Source organism: Falco punctatus, assembly GCF_963210335.1.
Source record: "Falco punctatus genome assembly, chromosome: 4".
In the NCBI taxonomy this organism is placed as follows: domain Eukaryota; kingdom Metazoa; phylum Chordata; class Aves; order Falconiformes; family Falconidae; genus Falco; species Falco punctatus.
Window position 1 is genome coordinate 105,901,818 of NC_137583.1, and position 8,854 is coordinate 105,910,671.

At 37.9% G+C, this 8,854-nt stretch overlaps 1 long non-coding RNA gene across 1 annotated transcript in view; it reads left to right on the forward strand.

Moving 5' to 3' along the window:
• The window catches only part of LOC308062881, a 55,541-nt gene that overhangs the window by 23,130 nt on the left and 23,557 nt on the right, over positions 1-8,854 (forward strand). Inside the window, exon 1 of the long non-coding RNA XR_013927735.1 lies at positions 1-8,047. This exon is cut by the window's left edge and continues 23,130 nt beyond it. This is a non-coding gene — a long non-coding RNA (uncharacterized lncRNA). The remainder of the gene's footprint in view (positions 8,048-8,854) is intronic.

The window sequence follows — 8,854 nt, forward strand, 5'->3', positions numbered from 1 at the left end:
ACACGCAAGTGTGTTAATTCAGGGCATGTCATGGTACCTTAATTAAAAAAAAAAAAAATCTGAACACAAGGAGTAGTGGTAAACATATATCAGGATCCAAATGAGTCAAATCTCGAATACTTGCTTTAGGTGTGTTTCTAGATATGCATTCTGCTTGTTTGTAATCACTTGTTATGATGAGTCCTGCCCATGGACTTTGCTCTGGGCTTCACCTAACAATTACTGTATTCATACACATAGGCTACAAGCGTATGGCTTCAAGATCTGTGTAAAAAGTCCTAGCAAGGCTGCACATCCCCAGACTATGCTCTCTGAGCATTCTTTAGCATCTCAGTAGGATCTGCTGGCCTTTATATTTTTGTCTGAAATGTGGTTTGTCATCTATTTACTTGCTTACTGCTTAACTTGAGAAGCTAAGAATCAGGCACCTTTTTGTTCATTTAAAAAATAAAAATAGCAGCTTTGCCCAAGATATAACAGAATTGGCCCTATAGATGTTCCCTTAATATTTTGTTGCTCTTATGTTACCTGCTGTTATGTCCTGCTGTTTCATAAGGAGAAATCAAGCATAGAAATATTAAAAATAATATTCCATGGTGGTTTTTTTGCAGAATACCAGATGTTGTGAATTTAACCTGCCCAGTTTGTTTGTGGTTTTATTTTGAGTAATTTGATTTTTTTTTTCTATTAGAACAGTTGTAGGAAAGGTGAGGAGTTGAGCAGTGAGCACAGACCGAGCCAGAAACTGAGGAGAACTGAGTGCAGGGACTTGCCAAGTTTCTGGCTTCCCCACTGGGAAGAAGTGCACTTCCCAAGTGTCAGGCATCCAGAGGAGAATTTTATGGCTCTTTACAGCAAGTATAATGATGAATGATACGGTGCTCTTTTTACCCATTTCTCTTTCATCTAAACTGCAGATGAAATTAGACTGTGCCCTTCTCCGAAACTGTAAGATTGTATTAAAAAGGCAGACAAGAAGCTTACAGAATTTAGAGGAAACATATGCCAAAAAAATATCAACGATTGCAAAATGGCAACCCTAACAAGAAAGCAAGACTTCTCTAACTGCATCCTGCAGCTCTTAACATCTTTCCAAGAAAAAGAAATGTTTAGCAACCCTAAACTGTATGACATGGTGCCATACATTGCCTGGTTTACATCTATCTCCAGATATGCACCTGAATCATTGTGAAATACATTCCTTTCCAAAAAATCATGGGCTTTTGCAGGTATTTGGTACCTCCTGTGAGATAAATAGATTCCTGAAGTTGATAACATAGTGGAAGTTATCTGGCTCTTTTGTATTTCACAGAACTCCGTTAATAAGAAATGTCAAGCATTGCTTATATTGCTCCATTCAAGAGAAGAATTCAAGAACAGGTAGCGAAAAATTGTGCATCTGATCAAATATTTGAGAATCCCTGAAGACTGAATTATGAAGAGTTGTAGTGAAACATGTCAGCTGAATAAAAGATAATGGAAAATCATTCATCCCTTTGAGCGTGTCATGGGAAGGACCTTGGGGAGTGCTGTAGAGCAAAGTATAACTGATAGTCTAATCCATGGATTTTCCAATGGATTCCTATGGATTTTTTTATAAATATTGACTTTGGTGTATGTATTGTGTACATGCACTGAATAGCAAAAGCCATGTTCATAGCGATGAATATGAATTATGTATTTGAATTTATATAATAGGAAATGAGTCTGAGTTCCTGCTCTGATCTTTGCATGTTGAGCTGAGCTATGAGAGCAGAGTTGTTGAAAACTTTCATTAGGAGACAGGCGTGTTAATTTTACCTATATCATGTGGAACCTCAGTTCTGCGGAGTCTCAGCAGGGGCACTACAAGCATCAGTTATTGCTTCCCTAGCTGTAGCTAACTGGAGCAACAGTGCTGCAAGAAGGAGCTTCAGCAGCCTAAAGAGCGCTAACTTAAATGCAGCAAAGTGATGAGCTTTAGATATCAAGAGTTTCTTTTCTCTACATGTTGCCATAAGAGTGGGAGGAGAGGAAAGACATGGTGTGGCAGTCTGGAAAGCAAGAAAGGAGCCAGCTCTCCAGAATTAGGTCTGTACTGAAAAGGCAGAAAACAGCAATGCTGAAGAGAGCATGTGCTGAGGATGAAGTGCAGGGTAAATTCTCTTACATATATGTACAAAAACATGGAAAAAATATTGCATTCTCTGGCTCAGTTTATGGAAGAAACAGAAAGTTGCACTGCACTCTGCAGAGACAGATTACAAGGGATGTGACAGCTTGTGGTATATGAGCTGTTTTTATGTGGGCTTTATTCTCACAGATGTGCACCAGTAGAAGGGTGAAAGAGGTAGTATCCCTGAAGCAACCATGGTTAATGTCTCATCTCACAAATCAGCACAAAGCAAAGCTGGATGAATGAGAAAAGCCAGTAGATTATTTCAGTATAAACTGCCATTAAAAGCTTTCTCAGGAAGGAATCATATAATAAAGCAAACTGTTAGTGGTAACTAGAACTTGGAAACTAGAAGTAAATAAGGAGGGAAACTTGGATAAACCTGAAGGTTGTAAAGAATTGTTTGGAAAAATTACACTGGATGTTGGTGTGGTTTACTCATTGCATTGAGTGATGGTGTTGAAAACGGAAGTGAGGGAAGCACTAATAGTGACGTCTGTAAATATTTAGACTCACCCACAGAGCACAAAAAATAAAACCAGATTAAAAGCAGTGTTGGCATAACGGCTGGATGATGAAACAGGTGTTCTCACAAGTAAAACCAGCAGACTTTTTCAATGTTTGGAACATGAAACACAGGGAAGAAATCCGCAATGTGCCCTGATGTTGTTAGACAGGGATAGTAGAAATAACATCCTAAAATTTGCTGATGAGGTAGATTGATCATCTTTGTATTCAGTTAGAGGATTGACTAGAGGCACAACTAATGAATTCTTCTTATTTCTAATGTTGCTTTTTCATGCAGTTTGAAAAAACTTTTTTCATATAAGTTTGCCTAGTTTATACTGTCTTTTGATGATCTTTGTTCCTGTCAATAGTTTCTAGTAAGGGCTATGCAATGTGGGACAAGGCAAGAAATTTGTAGAATCTAAAAATTTAGAAATAGGGAAATATTACTGTTGCTGTTGTTCTTTTAAAAAGATAATCTATCTTATTGCTCAACAGTACTGAAAGGCTGTTTGGAGCAGAATTAATGTAGTAAACTACAAAAGATATGGTGGTCTGCAGAGATCACTGGCTTTCTTCAGGGTTAAGACCTGTTCACAATGGATTTGAGGGACAGAGATTCCCTGTACACTTTAACCTATTAGGAATTAGAATTTTAGATGACATATTGGGATTTCTAGCATTTTCATGGAAAGATAGTAACACTATATGTTGTTATGTTGTGAACAGCCAAATTGTTACCAAAAGCAAACCCTGATTATTACAGATATCTATTAGGAGTAACTAATGGGGGACAGGGGGAGGAATTCCTCTCCAGATAGCAAGAAGGCCTTGATAAATCTAAATTAAACATCAAACCTAATTAAATAATAATAATAATTAAAAAAAAACCAACCCTGTTTTCCTGCAGGAGTCAGGCAAACAAATTTCCCCTTGAATGAGTGAGAAATACCATAGGTTTGAGTCTAAAATGACCCCCCCATTCATACCTTCACCTAATTTTAAACAGGAAAAGAGATCCTTCACATGGTCAGAACTCAGACTCTTCAAGGGCAAAAAAAACCCATTACCACCTCAAATAAGTTAGGTTTGGACACAGCTTCTGTCTAAATACTGGCCATACACTTCACGGTGGCCCTCTGTCCCAGACCAGATATTGTAGCACAGGTTTCACACCATTTAAAGATAGAGTTTACTGTCATTCCTTAGTTCTAACCTTCATTAGTGATTCCAAAAATACACCTCTCTTTAGATGATATTCTGTCTCAAGGTATCATCTTTCAAGCTTTATATAAACAAATAGATATTTTTAAAAGCTTACAGACTTTAGTAAGTTTAGCCCCAAGCCACAGAAACAGAAATCTTCTGTAGCAAACCCTTCATGAACATCAAATAAAACATAGACAGTGTTTTGTTCAGCAAACTTACGATCCAAAGATCAGCTAGAGTTAGCTGTAGTATACAGATAGAAAAGGAACAAAAGAATCAGTATTTGCTTGTTGTGACAGGCAGTGGCTCAGGGTACTAATTGCTAGATTTAAGAGTCATCAATATTTGTGTAAATGTTGTAAGGGGAAGCATTTTTAACTTTTAAGCATTTAAAGAGACAGAAGTACATACAGACAGTTCCTCCTGCAGCTAAGGGGAAGTCTGGGAGTAACACAAAGCTGCTACTGTGGAAATTTGATAAATGGAAAAGGGGGGTCTATGGAGGTGTAGGAACAGAGGGTGATATTTCATGGTGAGTGGGACACGACAGACACAAGTTTTGGTGGATGGTAGAGAGGCATGTGGAAAGATGCAAAGGAAGAATGACAGAATCAAACTACAGTTTGTATATATCCAATGTTATCTCTTGCCATTCAGTCAAAACGTATGCAGGGCATGCATTTATACTTTGGATCTCCTGCATCCTACAGAATTGGTACAGTTAGTGAGATTCTGCCAATTAAAATATCCACTATGGTCAGAGTACTTAACCAGAACGGCAGAAGTCCAGTTTCAAGGCCTGTAAGAGCAGGAAATTGATGTTTCAGGCATCATTTTGAACAAGTATTGGCAGAGTAAGGTTGAACAGAAACAGATGTTTCAGTTATGAGAGCTTAAATATGGAAAAAGAGATAAAAAGACCCAGTCAGTATCTTGGAGATGTTTTGTAGAAAGACACCCTTCTGGGTGTGAGAACCTAGGAAAAAAACAATCTGGCAAAGTTATTGGCAGCAACCAGAAAGAAGAGGGAGAAATAATAATAAAAAAAAAAAAAAAATAGAAAAAAAAAAAGAGCAGAGGAAAAGAAAACTTGAGGGTAGGGTTAGTGAGAAAAAAAAATGTATAAAGAACACCTCATGAGAACTTGCCAATTCATTTCACAAGAAGAGTTCATCTTTGTAGATCTTGCTCTAGAATGCAGCCAAGGATCCAGTACTTCCCAGTAAGCTCCAGGCAAGAAACCTGTACAATTTCTGCCAGTTTGCCCTCCTCACTTCAGTGTGGTTGGCCAGTGAACAAAGTCAGCCTGTGAGGTTGAAGCTACTGTGTATAACGAGCATTATTTGGATTTGTACATGTTTTATTTATCTGCTCCCTAGTATTTTTTTCCCAGATATGTTTTAAGTGTATTTTGTAAAACAAGAATTAATTAATTATGAACAAAGGAACATACTATTCCAACTGTGTTGGATGAGGCTGTAATAAGGAGGGAATTAGATAAATATAAATGTTTACAAATCATTCTTCAGCAATATTAGTTGGCAGGATTTCTTTGAATTCTGTGACAAACCTGGGAATATAATAGGAAGACAAGAGATAAAGACCAACTTTAAATATTTCCTCTGGTACTTTTTCAATCTACACACACACACACACCCCTCCCATAATACCTGTTACTGCTTTTAATTGAGATGTCAAGGGAAGGAAGTATATTATGATTTATGGTAATGAATTCCAGTCCCTGGCCTTGTTTTCTCTCTTGTGGTGCCATAGTTGCAAGGCTCATTTTGCAAGGTTATGAAGAATGGGAAAATATCTACTAAAACTGCTGTGCCAGGAAGAAACAACAACAACAACAAGGAATAAAAAAACTTGCAGGTGAAATGCATTGGAACAAAATGGGATAGTCAGTGGTTTCTCTGTGCCTAAGGCCTTTGCAACATTTCAAACAGTGCCTATTAGAGGAACCAGGACTCTTCAAAGAACTTGAAAGTGAAGGTTATGAGTGGACCACAGGGTGGGAATTCCCTGCAACATATCCCCTAGTCCTGCTTTGCCAAAGAGCTGGGTTGATGGGTGTCCACCTGTGACCAGATCCCATTCCAGTGCACGTCGAGGACACAGTCGTGCACCCAGATAAGGGAATTTGTGTGCCGTGGGAAGGTTCTTCCAGCTGGAAAGCCTCAGGGATCACAGTCCTGGTCTTAAATAATGGAGGCACAGGTTCAAGGCAAGTGCAGAGGTCAGGCTTGACCCCTTAACATAACAGAGTTGGGGGAGGTCCCAGTATCCCTTTTGGGTTTTTGACCAGCAACGTTATGAGGAATTGGAAAGTCTTCCCTGGCACAGGTATTACTGAACTGGATTTAGTTCCTGAGGCAAAGGAACAGCTGGACTTGACAGAATGGCATCTGTGAGTAGGAACGAACATTTTATTAATTGAAAAGAATCCTTTATTTCCCTTGAGACTTGTGAGTTTGAAGATATATTTATATAGATTTTTTTCTTCTTAATAAGGCTACAGTGTTGACGTGAAATTATTTTAATTCCTAGCGCTCTATATTCAACAGTGGTTTTCAGCCTGCAGCTTCCATAGCCGTGAGTGTGCACAGGCTCATTCTGAGTGTGCTGTGAAAGGTAAATTAAGAACAACAAAACAATTCTTGGAATTATAGTAATATCATATTCACTACGCAAATTCTGCACCCTCCTAGAATCTTTAGGTGCCCACTAAAAAAAAAAATATATGTTGAAAATGCTTCTTTGGAAAAAAGCAGGAGTAGATGTTATTTCAGGTTTGTTGGCTTTTAATTTTTCTTGCTTTACAACTTTATCATCATACAGGAAGAGAACAATAATTTCTCGCTAGGCAGTGATGTATCATAATACTTCAAGGTTAAAGCTTTCCAGCATATCAAACAATAATATGCATGCTATTACAGGCATTAAAACCTGGTGCTGCAGTCTTAGGACAAAAGCTATAACAAGAATGAGAAAAAGTATTATGCTGTTAGTTTACTTCTGTAAAAATATTAGGAAAAAGTATGAATTTCTTATGGGTGTAGTTTCCATAAAATATTCTGTTACTTTTCCTCTGACACTTTCTTGACAATCATTTTGAGCTTTCTAGACATCAAACAAATATGTCGATAACACACTGCCGTGATTTTCCTGGTTGACTTAAAGTTTGTGTTTACACTCATTATCCTGGTTAGGATTCAGTTCTGAAAATAAACTCATGGTATGTGCAACCAGTTACAGAGCTACAGACTTCATCTGCTAAAATATATTTAGCACAAGGACTGACTTCTTTTGTGTTCTGTATAGGCCTGAGTTCATGGTCAGTGCTATAGAAATACCATTTTAAAGGCCTTTTTTTCTTACTTTAAACATATTTAATTCAGTTTTTTAATACAGCCAAGTCAGGAGTTTATCCATTTTGATGATTAAGGCAAAATGCGTTTCTACCTTTTTATTTCTGGATTTTATTGAATTCATAATTTCCTTTGCCCAGTACCACTCACAAAGTTGTGGTCTTGATCTGATTTGTATGGTGCTTTTTGTTCTCACATTCCAGACCCATAAAATAAATTTTAATATTTAATTAAAAAAACTGCTAAGTCAACTGATTATTAAGTAGGTGTGCTTGTACTAGTAACAGTATTGAATATATTATGCCATTGATCTGCTATAATTATGTCTTCTCCTTTCATCAGACCTAAGCAGGGAAGTTGAGTTATTTACCTCAGATCCGGCTATGGCTGATGCAAATTACATAGCTACAACAAGATATTTTTTTGTGAAGACGACACTATAAAAACAAATGGTTGATACCTGATTTGCTACCCTGTGTTTGCTGCTGTTGTCTGTAAAGGAGAGAAGAATTTGAATCATTGGTTGGTTTTAAATAAATACATATGAATGGTTATAATATACAAAGGTATTTGTCTAAATATTTAATATAAATCTCTCTTGTAACTTCCTTTGCTTCCAGTTATTGACACCATAACCGTTGTGACTTGTACTTTTGTTATCTTCAGGCAGCCATAGTTCAGCTCACTGCAGGGAAGAAAGCATTAGAGCTAGGGTCCACAGAGCTGTTTCCCAGTCCCTTGCAGCACAACCCAGCTCTGCTGGTTGCACAGGCGTCTGTATTACTTCCCAAGGAAATCTGAGGTTTGTTGTTTGCTCGGTGAAGCCCTACACATCCTTAGCAGTTGTAATCAATCCTCTGGGAAGCCCAGAGTGCCTGGGGAAAACGCAATTTGCATATTTTTTTTGGCAGAACTTGGGTCTGGCAGATTTTGACAGAGCTATTTGGTTGACATCATGGTCCATGGCTAATGTAGGTCTCAAAATCTGCATGAAGTGTTGGGCAGGTGCTCTTGAAAACATGCTTGAAACAGTGAAAATCCAATTTCTATAAATATTTCCAGGGTATTATCAAATCTGTAATGGCTGAAATAACTTGAGTTCCTATAGTTAGGTTAAGACTAGAAGGTACAATCCTTCTGGATGGGACGCTCAAGAGCAGAGGGATTTGCTAATTAGATTTAATTTTGTCAGCCTGTAGTGCCTGATAAAATTCAAATCAAATACTTTCTTGGCATGATGAGCTGTGTAAAAGCAGTGCCAAAGTGTAAACAAAAAAAAAAACACACACAAAAAAAAATCAAAACCAAACCAAAACAAAAAAACCTAAGAAAATTCCCCCTACCCCAACAAAACAAAAGAAAACACAAAAAAAAGGACAAAAAAAATATAATCAGATACTCTGCTTCTGGGTGGAGGTACTGCCTGCCCAGCATTAGTCTACCTGGTGACCAGGGATTTTATTCTCTGTCTCCATTTATCTCTATTGTTACTCCCTCATTTGCCTCCCAAGCTTCCTCACAGCAGGCTGCTGTTGCTGCTCTGTGTGCCTATCTCACAGAGGGTGACTGTTCCTACAAGGAGCAACGTCCCTGGCTGTACGTGGTTGGA